At 37.4% G+C, this 16,883-nt stretch overlaps 1 protein-coding gene across 13 annotated transcripts in view; it reads left to right on the plus strand.

Annotated features, from left to right (window-relative positions):
* Positions 1–16,883, plus strand: part of LOC124360942 (26S proteasome non-ATPase regulatory subunit 5-like) — a 107,500-nt gene that overhangs the window by 49,665 nt on the left and 40,952 nt on the right. The gene's annotated exons all lie outside the window — the stretch shown is intronic.

Consider the following 16,883-nt stretch of genomic DNA (forward strand, 5'->3'; position numbering starts at 1 on the left):
GCTCTTGACTTAAAGAAGATAAAATTAGCTGGCGTAAACAACTCACAAACTTCTCATGTGATAGTCCGTTTCGCAGCACCCCATATGGTTGTTCATTATGAGTGATAACAAAAACTTGTGCATTGGTTGTCAGACGAAATTCAACAAGCTTGTGAATAAAAAGATCAGGAGGCAGGCAGTCCCTAACACAACCCAAAGGCGAGCATATAAGTCTCTTAAGTCCTCTCTCTTTGAAGTCTTTGGTCATTTGGTTAAATGCGGAGATGTAGTCAGCTGCTGTAGGTTTTTTGTGATATATAGCTTTAGTTACAAGTCCGTACACAACAGCTCCATCATCAATCTTTTGTAGAGTGAGCCGACTGTCGACCAGATTTGATGTTTCAGGCTTTCCAAACTTGTTTTTGAAAACAACTGCAACACCTGCACCCAAATGAAAATCTGCCGAGATGCAGTGGGCAAAACCTACTGTGTTGTCTTTTTGGTTTTCGTCGATGGCAAGACTCATATGTTTTTCTTGTACTACTATAGTACCTTCTTCTTGTTGGTTGTTGGTAAAATAAGGTGTTGATGAAATCAAAGAATTTAGAGTACTGTTTGGAGTGGTTGTGTGAGTTAAATCAATTTTTGGTTCATTCTCGACTACTTGAGGTGGATTATTAAATTTTGGTTCATTTTCAATTACTTGAGGTGGATTTGAAGTGGTTGCGGTTGAACAGAAATCATTTTTAATGTTTAAAAATAAGTTGTGAACTATGTCAGATACGCTAACTTTTCCCTTTTTATTTAAATGTAGGGCATGAGCAGTGAAATAGTGGCGTGGAAGATCATCGAGGGGCAAAAGCTGCACGTTAGTGGAGGAATTCTTTACTAGGTTTCTTATTTCCAAGTTTATTTGTGAAACTTTTAGGTCTAAGCTCGGCTTGTCATGTCTCATGGGCAAACTACCCAGTACCAAGTTCGTGTGGCTAAGGGAGTTGGTGACAGTTTTAAGTTCTTCTACAATACGCTTTTCACCCATTACTTCTACATTGTTTGCTCCACCAATTACCTGGACACAATCTTTTTTTGTAAAGTTTTTACACATTGAATTTGCTTCCTCAACAACTCTATTGAGTCTTGCACCTGGGCGAACACAGGCAGAAACACTAACTGAGGTCTTTGCCTGTATGAATTATTAGAATTTGCATAGACCACTGATTAAAATTGCAGTTATTTATTAAATACAGTAAAACTCCAACAAACCTAAATTTAATTGAGCATAGAACTCAACATTAATCATGTAAATATTTTGAGTGTTTTTGTTTTGAGGGGTATCGTTATTTCATAATGTAAACATACAATTAATTGTAAGGAGGAGGAGAGGGAGGAGGAGGGGGAGTGGGGGGAGGGAGAGGTAGAAGGAGTGGGGGGTGCAGTTGTCAAGAACGGATCAGGAGGAGTGCATGGTAGTGTTTGGTGACTCTTTTAGCTTGCTTTGGGGTGTTGTCAATAAGGGTAAGTTACATGTTAATCTAAGGTCTGCTGAATAAGCGCAGAGGAGTCTTTAAAGTGCAGTTGTGAAGAATGGATCAGGAGGAGTGCATGGTAGTGTTTGGTGACTCTTTTAGCTTGCTTTGGGGTGTTGTCGATAAGGGTAAGTTACATGTTAATCTAAGGTCTGCTGAATAAGCGCAGAGGAGTCTTTAAAGTGCAGTTGTGAAGAACGGATCAGGAGGAGTGCAGGGTGGTGTTCGGTGACTCTTTTAGCTAGCTTTGGGGTGTTGTCGACAAGGGTAAGTTAAATGTTAATCTAAGGTCTGCTGGATAAGCGCAGGGGAGTCATTAAGGTGCAGTTGCCAGGAGCAGATTATTAGGAGTGCAGGGTGGTGGTCGGTGACTCTGTCTGCTCGCTTTGGGGTGTTGTCGACAAGGGTAAGTTGCATGTTAATCTAAGGTCTGCTGGATAAGTGCAGGGGAGTCATTAAGGTGCAGTTGCCAGGAGCAGATTATTAGGAGTGCAGGGTGGTGGTCGGTGACTCTGTCTGCTCGCTTTGGGGTGTTGTCGACAAGGATAAGTTGCATGTTAATTATTTGTTTATGTTACTATTAGTGTTGGTAATAATAATTGTATGACGTGCTGTGCTATGGAATTTATTTAAAATTGTAATATATGGGCTGGGGGATAAGGACTGTATTTTTGGTATTTGTTTTATTATCTTTAAATAATGTAGAGCATCAAAAATGATTGGCTGTTCTCTCACCACGATCCACCTCTCGGTGTACACGCTGGAACTGGCTTTGCCACACGTTAGGATGTGTTGTGAATATATTGTTTTCATATCTACCAGTGACATTGCTTTGGTCAATCTACAAATCCGTTTCACATCACTAACTTTTTGTGTGTTAAATAATTTGGTATTCTTAAGACTATTTAAATGTAAATGTATTTTACATTAGATCAGTGATGTATTTTTCATCATAAGATAATTAGATTGAGATAATTCTATCATGTTCTCAACAGGGAAAGTAAACAACCTACTGATCCAGCTATAAATGTTAATAATCAAGTTTTGACAAAAGTAACTTTCACATAATTTTTAGGTCTAATTGTAGATGAAAACTTGACATGAAATCTACATATTGACCATGTAGTAAATTAAATTACTTCAGGAGTTTATGCTTTTCATCGAATGTCCAAATTTTGTTCAATTAATACATTGAAAGCACTGTATTATGCACTGGTCGAATCATCTGTTGCCTTTGGTATTGCTATATTATGGTGGTACATCAAAGCAGAACTTAGATTGAATTCTTCTTAAAAAAAGAGCTGTACGAACCATGTTGAATCTAAATTTTGACGTATCAGTTTGCGAACATTTTTCTCAATTAGGCATTATGACTGTCTACAGTCTTTATGTTTTTCATACCACTCTACATGTTAAACAATTATGTAATGATAGTTTAATTCCTAGGTTTGGTGACAGACATACTTATTTTACCAGACAAAGAAACGAAATTGCCATTGACTCCCATAAGCTAGAATTCTTCAACAACAAACCTTCAAGTGCAGGTGCAAAATTTTTATCAAGGCTTCCTGTGGAATTAAGAGGCATTGATAACTGTTTTAAAAAAGCTACAATTGTTTTTAACATAGAAACCGTTGCATGGGTTAGTTACCTGATTTATAATTAATTTAGTTCTTTCATAATATGCTCTATATACTTTACCAAAATGTACATACACACATATGTTTTTGAATTTAGTTTCAATTTTAAGTTTATTCTAATGACACCTTTCAATGTATACCGCTGTATACTTTATTAATAAAGTTATTTTAAATTCAATTCAATATGTGAAATAGTGAAAATAACTCACATTATGCCTTTAACACACACTTTGGTTGGTATTGATCAGTTCCTCACTGTTCAAATTGGACTTGTTCAAAACCAAGTCCTTCTGTATTTCAGCTATCCTCCAACCTGTGGATTATATAAACAGCGACTTGATCCTACCTGTGTTAACTTGTTATACATTTTATATAAATACTAGCTGACCCGGCCATATATATTCGTATTAGTATGTGCGAATGTAATATAATTTATTCTGTATAGATAATTATCATATATGATAAATATGATAATATTACTAATTAATTACAACATCAGTCCCTTAACGCAGTGGATTCTACAATATAACACAAACAAATTACTAATTACAACACCAGTCTCTTAACGCAGTGGATTCTACAATATCTTTTGCTAGCCAATCTTTAGCTAACACAAACAAATTACTAACCGCACAACTCCACACACTCTACACGGAACCACCAGCTCAAAAACCAACCATGGTGTGTGTGTAGAGCTCTCCGAGAAGAAAATTTAAACCAACTCAAACTCCTTCTTTCAAATGAATCATGGGAGAACCTGACTGAAGCCTCAATGGTCGAAGAGGCATACAACATTTTCAATAAAACCTTAACACAGGCTCTAAACACTGCATGTCCTAAAAAGAAAAATAGACCTAAAAAAAAGTACAAGCCAAAGCACTTTATTGATGAAGAAGCAATCAGGCTCAAAAGAGACTATTTAACATCTCAAAGTCGATTTGAAGTGACAGGAAATCAAAATGATAAAGCAGAGGCAAACTTAAAGAAAAAGAGCTACAATCAAAGATTAAAATTCTTGAGACAGCAAGCAACCACCAACTATATAACCAGAGCTGAAAACAAGTCAAAGGCTGTATGGGAGGTGATAAACAATGCTCGAAACAAAAAGAAAAGCCCATCAGAGCTCAAACTCCATATAAATGGTGAAATAATAACAAGTCCAAAAATAATAGCAAACTAATTTAACACATATTTTGTAAATGTAGCAGAGGAGACTCTGCAAAAAATCCCAGCTTCCGAGAGGAAACCAGTACATCCCGCAACCCATGAACCGACTGAAAATCTCAATATCATTACAGACACAAGCACTAAAGAGGTCAGGGCCACTATCACTGAAATGAAAACTAAGAATTCAGCCGGCATTGATGAGATATCCACAAAAATACTGAAGCACTGTGCAGATGAACTCACATCTCCCCTTACCGTTATTTTCAATCGATCAATCAATCAATCAATCAATCAATAAATACTTTATTCAAGTAAAAATGCACACTGTACATTGAATAGGGTCAAAATAACATTAATTAGTTTAACATAATTTATGCTTAGTAATTAACAGTTTACAATTAATTGTTCAAAGTATTATAGACTACTACTATTTTACCAGTAAAGTTTATTTATCCAAACATATATATATATATATATATATATATATATATATATAAACATATACATACATATACATACACACACATACACACACACACACACACACACACACACACACACACACACACACACACACACACACACACACACACACACACACACACACACACACACACACACACACACACACACACACACACACACACACACACACACACACACACACACACACACACACACACACACACACACACACACACACACACACACACACACACACACACACACACACACACACACACACACACACACACACACACACACACACACACACACACACACACACACACACACACACACACACACACACACACACACACACACACACACACACACACACACACACACACACACACACACACACACACACACCACACACACACACACACACACACACACACACACACACACACACACACACACACACACACACACACACACACACACACACACACACACACACACACACACACACACACACACACACACACACACACACACACACACACACACACACACACACACACACACACACACACACACACACACACACACACACACACACACACACACACACACACACACACACACACACACACACACACACACACACACACACACACACACACACACACACACACACACACACACACACACACACACACACACACACACACACACACACACACACACACACACACACACACACACACACACACACACACACACACACACACACACACACACACACACACACACACACACACACACACACACACACACACACACACACACACACACACACACACACACACACACACACACACACACACACACACACACACACACACACACACACACACACACACACACACACACACACACACACACACACACACACACACACACACACACACACACACACACACACACACACACACACACACACACACACACACACACACACACACACACACACACACACACACACACACACACACACACACACACACACACACACACACACACACACACACACACACACACACACACACACACACACACACACACACACACACACACACACACACACACACACACACACACACACACACACACACACACACACACACACATGCATACACACACACAAAAAAAAAACCATTATTAAAATATAAATCAATTATCCTGAAAAGAACTCATCAAGTGAATATAAAGGAAGTTTTAACAAATGTTCTTTTAATTTCCTTTTGAATTTGCCAAGATCTGGTTCTAATCTCAGATCCCTTGGCAAATTAAATAAAAATTTTGTTCCCATGAATGTAGTTTTCTTTTCAAAAAAGTTTAATGTATGTTTTTCTACTCTTCTGTTTAATCTTGTGTTATATTTATGTTCATTGTTATTGTCCGTTGATTTGTCGTATTGTCTAACATAAAGAACGGTTTGGAAAATATATAAGCTATAAACTGTCAGAATTCCAAGCTCTTCAAAGTATTTTTTAACTGTTTCTGTATTTTTCAACAGATCATTCCGAGAAGGGAGGTTTCCCTCAGAACTAAAGATTTCAAAAATCTACCCAAAATTCAAAAATGGTGAAAAAACACAAATTAGCAATTACAGGCCCAATTCCCTTATCTCGACATTTTCAAAAGTGTGTGAAAAAATTGTCCTAAAGAGACTTCTAGACCACTGTGCTAGAAACAACCTGCTTACCGACAACCAGCATGGCTTCTCTACAGGAAAATCAACCACCACAGCCATAATAAAGCTAATTGAAACCGTAGTAGACAACTTAGAAGCAGGAAAACTAACAACCGCTATACTACTTGACTTGAGTAAGGCCTTCGACTGCCTCAGTCACAGTCTTATCGTGAATAAATTAGGACACCTGGGAGTGAGTGACACTGCAAAAAATTGGTTTAAAAGCTACTTAGAGGGACAACAACAACTCGTTGAACTGAAACATACACACAGAGGAATCACAGAACAAATAAGATCAACGCCTCTTCCAGTTCAAAGAGGCGTGCCTCAAGGATCGGTTCTAGGACCAGCACTCTTCATCTTGTTTGTAAATGACTTGCCTCACTATGTGGGAGAATTTTGCCTACCTCTCATGTACGCGGATGATACAACCCTGCTACTTAAAGGACAAACCACAGACAACCTGGCAGTATCATCCTACGTTGCCCTCAACATGGCATACCAATATTGCAATGGGAATGATCTGGTCGCAAACCCGACTAAAACCAGCCAGATAGCATTTGGAAGAAGAGCGACCGAAGTTCACATCATCCCAGATGTACGCTTGGAGACACATGTTAAGTTCTTAGGCTTGACTATAGATGAAAAACTCTCTTGGACCCCACACATAGACAATCTGAGTAAAAGACTAAATACTAGCCTATACATTATAAAACAAATAATATCTCTTAGCAACTTAGAAACAGCTAAAACAGCTTATTTTTCTCTATTTGAATCACACGTAAGATATGGTCTTTCTGTATGGGGTGGTACATCAAAACTCAACCTAAAAAGAATCCTGACACTCCAAAAGAAATGTATTAGGGCCCTTGCCGGCCTACACCACCTGGATAGCTGCAGAGATGCATTCAGAGCACAGAAAATCATGACTGTTGTCTCACTCTACTACATCCAAGAGGTAGTGATGTACGTAGATGGAAAAGATCTGCCAAGGAACAAGGACACTCACCATCACAACACCAGAAACGGCGAGCTTTACATCCTGCCAGCACACCACCTAATGCTATTTGAAACTAAACCATCCTACATCGGCAGAAAAATTCACAATTCATTGCCTCAAGAAATGCACACCAAGAGAGGGAACTCGCTGAGATCGGCACTAAAAGCATGGCTCCTGGACCGACCATTTTACAAACTCGAAGAATTCTACAGTGAAACTCTCATCTAAAACTGCTTGAAGACTCAAAACTCACATTATTGTAAAAGACACTATTTGTAATCTCAATGACTGTAAATAAAGATGATTCTGATTCTGAATTACAACATCAGTCTCTTAACGCAGTGGATTCTACAATATCTTTTGCTAGCCAATCTGTAGCTAACACAAACAAATTGAATGTTTTGCCCATTCGAGAGCATGCCACATATAACTGCAATACTTCTACACGGATGCTTTTCTACAACCTACGGTGCAAACCTGTATGAAGACTTCTGGTTCATGTGAATTATATAACCGACACTAACGTTGAGTTTCCCTTCTTCTTAAGATGAAGAAAAACATTGTTAAACTGGTTTATACAGGGTGTATATTATGTCTGGAAACACCCAAATATATCTTTTAATAATTTAAATATAAATTTGAAACCTCTTACAATCGTGATAGAGATTGGGCATCTACTTTTTGGAACAATGTTTTGTTATGTCACACCAACGGGGGACGTCCTGCCGAGGGTATCGTGAATATTCTTAATGGAAGCCTATACCTTGTGATACATAATTTTAAAGGTAATAGCTTACTGAATTGAATGCCACAAACCGCATCTCAAAGGAATTATTCTATCAGAAAATAGAGCATTTTTAGTATTGAAAATTTACTGATGTTCAACAATGTAATTTTAACATGGTTCTTGCCACAAAATGTGTTACACTAATTTTTTAGCATTTTTTAAATGTTCAATTAAAATAAAATAAACAATTTATTTTTAAGCTGGTTTCATTAGTACAAATTTACCTGTTTTTATTACAATGAATAAAACTTATGAGTCACTTTCTCTGATTACTTATGAATCTGTACTTGGTGTTTTCCAGTCAGCAGGAAGGTTTAAAGAGACAAAGGTCACTAGCCTATGAGAAACATTATTGTGTTATTAATCATCTGGTCTACAGGTTTCAGTTTGTTGAGCATGGAGCTTTCACTAGACAGGTCTAAGCTTGGGAATTACAAATGGACAAAGGTCATATCATTCCTGTCGAGTTAATCAGTGTCTCCCTTAATTGTTGGACCCTTTTTCATCAATGGAAATTTAAATGCCGAACTTTACTACAATATGCTCCAAAATGAAATAATCCCAGCTATTCAAATTGCATCAGGAGAATACTTTGATAATGTATGGTTTCAGCAGGATGGTGCTCCACCCCATTATGGGAGACAGGTAAGAGAGTATTTGGATTTAAGGTTTCCTCATAAATGGATTGGCCGAAGAGGAGAAATCGAATGGCCTCCAAGATCTCCGGATTTGTCACCAATCGATTATTTCCTATGGGGTCATTTAAAATCCAATGTTTATAGAAGAAAGCCTCATAATTTGGAAGACCTAAGAAACAGGATTATAGAGGAGATTGCTTTGATAACTGAAGAAATGTTAGGCAAACTCTGTCGAATCATTTTACACAAGATTGGCTCATTGTCAAACCATAGAAGGAACACAGTTCGAACAATTGCTTTGACACCAAATGCAGGTAAAACGTTTGTTGTAAGACTTTTCTAACAGCATACATTATTTTTTTATTTGTAATAAGAAATCAATAACATAAGTATTTCCATAATTGTACTGTAATAAAAAACTGGTAAATTTGTACTAATGAAACCAGCTTAAAAAATAAATTGTTTATTTTATTTTAATTGAACATTTAAAAAATGCTAAAAAATTAGTGTAACACATTTTGTGGCAAGAACCATGTTAAAATTACATTGTTGAACATCAGTAAATTTTCAATACTAAAAATGCTCTATTTTCTGATAGAATAATTCCTTTGAGATGCGGTTTGTGGCATTCAATTCAGTAAGCTATTACCTTTAAAATTATGTATCACAAGGTATAGGCATCCATTAAGAATATTCACGATACCCTCGGCAGGACGTCCCCCGTTGGTGTGACATAACAAAACATTGTTCCAAAAAGTAGATGCCCAATCTCTATCACGATTGTAAGAGGTTTCAAATTTATATTTAAATTATTAAAGGATATATTTGGGTGTTTCCAGACATAATATACACCCTGTATATGGTCATTGTAATTTACTTTGATATTAGTGTTTTTCCATTGCTGATTTTGCCTCTTTTCTGATCAAAAAAATGTATATACATACACAGCTCTGATAACCCCACTTTTGTAAAAAGAAAAATAATTTAGGTTTAAATACAATGTTTAAATTTAAAGTAAATGTCAGTCTACATTGTCTCTTATATCTGCACTTCTAGCAGTTACCCATTCCTTTGCACGCAATTTAGTAGGTGTTGCACGTGTATGATCATTATCGGCTTGAGTGATTTTTTTTCCAAAGCCAATGTTGAGTTTGCCTTGTTGCCACGATCAAAAAAATATGTTTAAAGTTATATTTTATGGCTATTCTAATTAAAATTTACTTTGTTAGATAGTAACATTATCTTTTAGATGTAATACTTAATTTTTGATTTAAATGCACAGCTAAAAGTACGTTAACAATGACACTACGCGTTTGTTTCCTTTTTAACTGAAAAAAATTGTTAATATTGTAGAACATTTAGAGCTGGAATTTGTACATTAGTTCAAAAGCACAGTCCAGCGAATTTTCTTCTAGCATAGTTCTTGCCGACTGCTTCAAAGGGAGTCTTCGGTATCAAATTCTGACCATCTTATGTTTTGGGAGATTTTGTAAAATAGATAAGTACTTACCTAACCGCTGAAATATAAAATGACGTTAAACATATTTTCACTCACTATAAATGTAAACAAATTTAAAATAATAAACAATGTTTACACAGAACAGTTGATAACATTAGAAATGCTCTTTTACTTAATATTTCAGAACTGATTTCAGGCCTGATCAACTTCTATTTTGTTGTAAACGTCACACCAGGTAACGTTTGACAGTATGATTTTTAGTTGATTGAGGTTTTTCTGATTATACTGTTGACGATGGGAGTTTCAAGTTCTGGGGTTGGACGTTGAATGTGCTGATTTACGCTTTGTGATCAGACAGTCCTGTAGTGATGACTTCTACGTTGATGTCTTTAGAGTTTAAGTTAGAGCATACCATGTCAATAGATGTGGCTGAGGTTGAGGTGACTCTAGTTGGGGGTAGCTCTAGTCTTTCGATGTTATGACTGCTCAACATATTTTCTAGTTTGTTTCTGTTTTGGTTTTGTGTCAGCATGTCTATATTTATGTCTCCCATGATGATGGTAGGGCATTTCCATGTAGGTATTTTGTCTAAGGTACTTGAGATTATATTCAGGGCATCTTCAAGGTTCGCACTTGGAGGTCTGTAGACGCCAAGAAGGTATACAGTTTTCTTCATCACTTTAATATTGACTGCATATTGTTCACAAATCAGTTCTTCAGAACTTGTGTCTTACCAAACAATACTGCCAACATAATAATCTTGTTCTTAATGACAGTAAAACACAGCAACTTAAATGGAAAGGCCGAAGAACCAGTGACTACTATGGCTTACCAGAAATAGCTCAAGATAACGAAGCAAAGTACCTCCGTAAGGCCCAGAAAACATCGCTCACCCTCAACACTTCCCTGTCTAAAGAGACATGGAATTTTCTAAATTCATCTGATCCGTAGAGCAGCAATTCAAAAACGTTTAAACGACACTCTAAATTTTTCATTTTAACATCTGCTGCCCTACCAGAAAAATTAGTGTTGGCGAAAAAAAAATCAAAACAACAAACATTGGATCACTAAAGGCATTTTGGTTTCTAGAGAAAAATTAAAGTTTTTCTCGGAAATTAATAAAAATACTTCAAAATGACAACTTCAAAATTTTTTTTAGGAAAATATAAAAGCATTTACAGAAAAGTGATCCAAGCTGCAAAAAGCATATGATGTCTCTAAATCAATTCTCTCTTCCAAAAACATTTCAAAAACAACTTGGAGCATCATTAACAATAAAACAAAAGTTCACAAGCAAATCAAAATTAAAATTGGGGACAAACTTGAGGAAGATGCAACTGAGATTGCGAACCAGTTTAACGGGTTTTTTCGCAACCGTTGCTGGTGGGCTGAGTCCTCGACCATCTGAACCTCAAGTACGCCCCTCGCGAAGACAGAGCCCCACAGACTCCATGGTGTTGGCGCCTGTTGTTTGAGGATGAGCTTAAACGAATTATTCAGCAGCTCCCAGCCAAAAAATCAAACGATTTAAATCTTATGTCAACATGGCTCATTAAAAGTGTCTTCAAGCACTTAGTGAGACCATTAACCCAACTGATAAATTCTTCATTCCAAAGTGGAGTTTTCCCCTCCCTCCTGAAAGTCGCTAAAGTTGTCCCAATATATAAGAAAGATGATCCGCTGTCTATCAATAATTATAGGCCTGTCTCAATTTTGCCAGTATTGAGCAAAATATTTGAAAAACTTTTTTCTCATAAGAATGCTTTCTTTTTTTGGACAAATACAATCAGTTCTCTGATGAACAATTTGGGTTCAGAAAGTGGCAAATCGACAACTGACGCAGTTGTTAGTCTTGTTGATATGATTGTGGAGGGATAGAAAATCGGAAACACACAAATGAGTGTGTTTCTTGACCTGTCCAAAGCATTCGACTGCGTTGACCATAACACACTGCTAGACAAACTGGAGTCTCATGGCATTCGAGGCGTGCCCCTTGAATGGCTTAGCTCATTCCTAAGCCACAGATCCCAAGTTGTCCAAATTTCAAATCAACTGTCCAGGCCAATAAAACTGAAATATGGTGTCCCACAGGGATCCATACTCAGTCCTGGTGCTTTTCCTGCTTTATGTCAACGACATAGGATCATCACTTCGGCATGGAAAACTAGTGCAGTATGCTGATGATACGACTCTCTGTTTCAGTGGGAAAATCCAGTGAAGTTTTGGAACAACAGGCTTTTGTTGACATCAACAACTGTGTCCAACACTTCAAACAGCCTCAATCTCACAGCAAACTCATCAAAATCAAATGTTTTGAATTTCTCTTTGCGTGTGGTGGAAAACCTTAGTGAACCCGCAGTTTTTCTTGGGGGACTCCACACTGGACGAAGTCTGCTCTTCAAAATTCCTGGGAATACACCTTGATAGAGGGTTGACCTGGAATGATCATATTGACCACGTTTGTGCCAAAAATTTCCTCAGGAATTTTCGTTCTGAGGTCTTTAGCAAAATACTGCCCGAGTCAGGTACTGATAACGGCGTATTACGGCTTGATTTATCCCCATCTGTCCTACGGTCTGGTTCTGTGGGGAGCGAGTGCAAACACTCACTTCCAGAGAGTTTTCAGACTTCAAAAAAAATCGATTCGAATCATCGCAAAAATCAATTACAGAGAGTCGTGCAGGCCGGTTTTCAAGAAATTGCAGCTGTTGACGTTGCCGTGTCTCTACATTTTAGAAACAACCATGTTTTGTATGTACAAATGTGCCTTAACCAGAGGGCCGGGACATACACATGTATGAGACACGAGGCAGAGAAAACTACCGTACGGGAAGACACAGAACGGTAGTTTGTGAAACACTTGCCTTCGCAAGCAGGTGTTAATTTCCTCAACAGACTGCCCAACTCTATAAAAAACTACCCCAACGCCCAAGGCGTTCAAAGCTCGTCTCAAACGCCTTTTGGTGTCGCATGCATTTTATAATGCAGATGAGTTTTTTGAATTCGACTGGGAGACCACACAATTGGAATGACTGACTCCAAATGTTTGAAGTGGGTTTCATTGGCCAGGAATGAAAGATGCGTGATTGTAAAAACTGTATGTTTTGAATGAGGTAATGTGGTATGAATGTTTAAAATTTTAGAATTACTCGTACAATATTGACGTTTGCTATGCAACTCATACATGTTGTCCTTGCAATAAAAGAATTTGATTTGATTTGATTTGACCTCGGCATTATAATAGATGACAAGCTATCTTGGAATCCATACATTGACGATCTCTGTAGTAAGCTTAACTCCAGTATTTCTGCTCTTAAACGAGTAAAATGTTCTTGTAACCAAGATACTACCAGAACAGCATATTTCTCTCTAGTTGAGTCTCACCTGAGGTATGGATTATTAGCATGGGGCAACTCTTCAGCAAGAAACAGGGACTGTATTCTAGTTCTGCAAAAAAAGGCTATTCGAATATTAGCAGAACTAACTCGTCACGAGTCATGCCGTCAGGCCTTTGAAGAACTTGGAATCCTGACAGTGGTCTCACTCTATATTTGCGAGGCCACCTGCTACACAATAGCTCAGACACCTGACCACCTCGGTAACATAAGAATAAGAATAAGAATATTTATTTGCCATTCGGCCATAGTAGCAATAGACATCGTCAGGTGTTTAATTTACTTAAAACTAAAAAAAATACGGTTTGCCCAGGCACTGGAAATTGACAAACTTAACAGTTTAAAAATATTTTAACAACAACAACAATAAAAACAAGTTAAAAATAGCAAAAATAACAAATATATAGCAACAGCCTTGTCACACAACAATAAAGCAAGAGCTTACGTCATCAAACCAGCAAGGTGCGTCAAAAAGCAAAACTTAACAATTCTAAAATGAATATAAACAGTAACAAAAAAAGACAAAATAAATTAAAAAATAATAACAGCCATGTGATTAACAGCAAGTCAGAACAATAACAATAAAAGAAACAACAATAACAAGTCAAAATATAGAGTCAGCAATATCACAGTCCATGAACTCATTTAAAGAATAAAAAGGGTGGTTTACTAACCAGTCCATCAGCTTTCTCTTGAAACTCTTTATATCAACTGTATGGGCTTTATGGCCTAATTTATTAAAAAGTGTAATTGACATTGCATTGGCATTTGACTGTGTTTTACTAAGTCTAGCAAAATCTTTATTTATTTTATAACTATTTCCAATATTGTAGGAATGAAGACTACCTCTTATAACATAATCACCTAGATTAGATTTCACATTGACAACAAGTAAATAAATATATAAACAAACAACAGTGGGTATAGACTCTCTAATGAATAACGGCTTACAACTAGTTCTTTGGTCTGAGTCAGTGAGCACTCGTACAGCTTTCTTTTGGATTAACAGAACTCTATGTATTTCTGAACCATTACCCCAAAGTTGGAGCCCATACAGTAAAATACTGTTGAAAAAGGCAAAATAAGCACTCCTTAGATATTGCTTAGGAACATTTTTCTTTAGTTGCCTCAACAAAAAACCACTCTACTAAGCCTTCCACATACATAGTTAATATGATCTACCCATGATAGCTTATTATCTAGATAGATGCCCAATAGCTTAACACTATCAGAGAAAGTACTGGGGGAACTCATGTTTTTCAGTGTAAAGCAAATATTTTGTGTTTTGAGATCATTTAAAACAAGTTGATTGGCATTAAACCAGTTTTTAGCATACACAACATTTTCATCCATAGAAGTGGCTAAGCTATTTATATTAGAGTTAGAACTAAAAAAAGTGGTATCATCTGCAAACATTATCACGTTAGCTTGAACATTGTGAGGGAGATCATTCATTACAACTAAGAACAGCAAGGGACCCAGGACCGATCCCTGTGGTACCCCATACTCAACACAACGCGAAGTAGAGAGAGAACCTCCAACACTTACCCTTTGTTCACGTCCCGTTAGGTATGACTCAAATAATGCCAATTCAGTACCAATTATACCATAGTGAGACAATTTAGAGAGCAGTAGGTCCCTAGGAACGCAGTCAAAAGCCTTGGTTAGATCAAAAAGAGTAGCCACGGTGGAGGCCATGGCTTCAAAACTATTTATTACAGCTTTCACCAGGACTTCAACTGCATTCACGGTGTTTCTACCTGCTCGAAAGCCAAACTGACAATTTGAAAGAATATTGTTACATTTGAAAAAATTACTCACTTGGTTGTTCATGACAATTTCAAGGAGTTTTGAAAAAATGGGTAACAAAGAGATGGGCCTAAATGAACCAGGTTGGTCCCTGGGACCCTTCTTGTAAATAGGCACAACCTTGGCCGTTTTAAAACACTTAGGAAATATACCAGTAAACAAACATTGGTTTATACAAATTGTAATAGGTAGCACAATTGAAAAAATAATTTTCTTTAAGAGCTCACTAGATACACCATACGCATCTTTACTTTTGGATGCTTTCATTTTTTTCACCACACACAGCACCTCCTCACATGACACAGGAGACCACTTGAATTGAGTTGCAGCACCAGGAGCCTTGGCAAGAAGATCACCCGCAGATATCTGGCTTGGAGTGATGACCTCTCTCACCTCATCAATACAGTTGATGAAATGGGCCGAAAATACTTCCGGAGATAAGCTGGGGGCATCTCGGGTAGTCGCACCTCTTTGAGCCGCTATGATGGACCAGGCCGCTTTGCATTTGTTGGAGGAGGTGTTTATAAAATCTTCATTAGCTTTAAGCTTTGCCTTTTTCAGCTCACTTTTGTAGTTGTTCCGCATAAAAACATAAGCTCTTCTGGCTGCCTCTGACTTTGTATCCTTAAACATGGTGTTATATGCCATAACAAGGTTTTTAAGTTCGTTCAATTCATCCGAGAACCACTTCGGCCTACATTTCTTAGCAGATTTTGATACTCGTAACTGCTTATGTTTAACAGGACAACAGATATTTAAAAAAACCTAGAAATCTTTCCAGAAATATATCAAACATTGTGACATTAGGCCGAGAATCGGAAAACAGTAAATTAGGCCAGTCTACATCAGCCAGAGATGCAATCAGAGACTCGACATTAGTAGGTGATAGGCTTCTACCTACAATTTTCTCACCGAGGTTCCCTTTAACCACATCATCCAGATAAATAGTAACTTCAATAGTGTTATGGTCAGATAAGCATTCATCAAGCACCTCGGCTTGGATAGAATGGTCGTTAAGGTTAGACACCACATTATCTATGCAGGCATCAGCCCTTGTCGGTACATTAACCAGCCATCTGCAATCAACTGATCTCAATAAGTCCCTCAATGCAAAAACTATAGGCCCACTGTCCCTCACCTCGATGTTCCAGTCACCGCACATAATTATAGGGCAATTAAGATTGATCAGATAGACGAAAAACTTCTCAAACAGCTCCATAAAAATTTTTATATCCCCTGAGGGAGGTCTGTATATGGAGATCAACACCAGCTTAAGGTCT

This window comes from Homalodisca vitripennis, chromosome 4 (assembly GCF_021130785.1).
Source record: "Homalodisca vitripennis isolate AUS2020 chromosome 4, UT_GWSS_2.1, whole genome shotgun sequence".
Taxonomy (NCBI): domain Eukaryota; kingdom Metazoa; phylum Arthropoda; class Insecta; order Hemiptera; family Cicadellidae; genus Homalodisca; species Homalodisca vitripennis.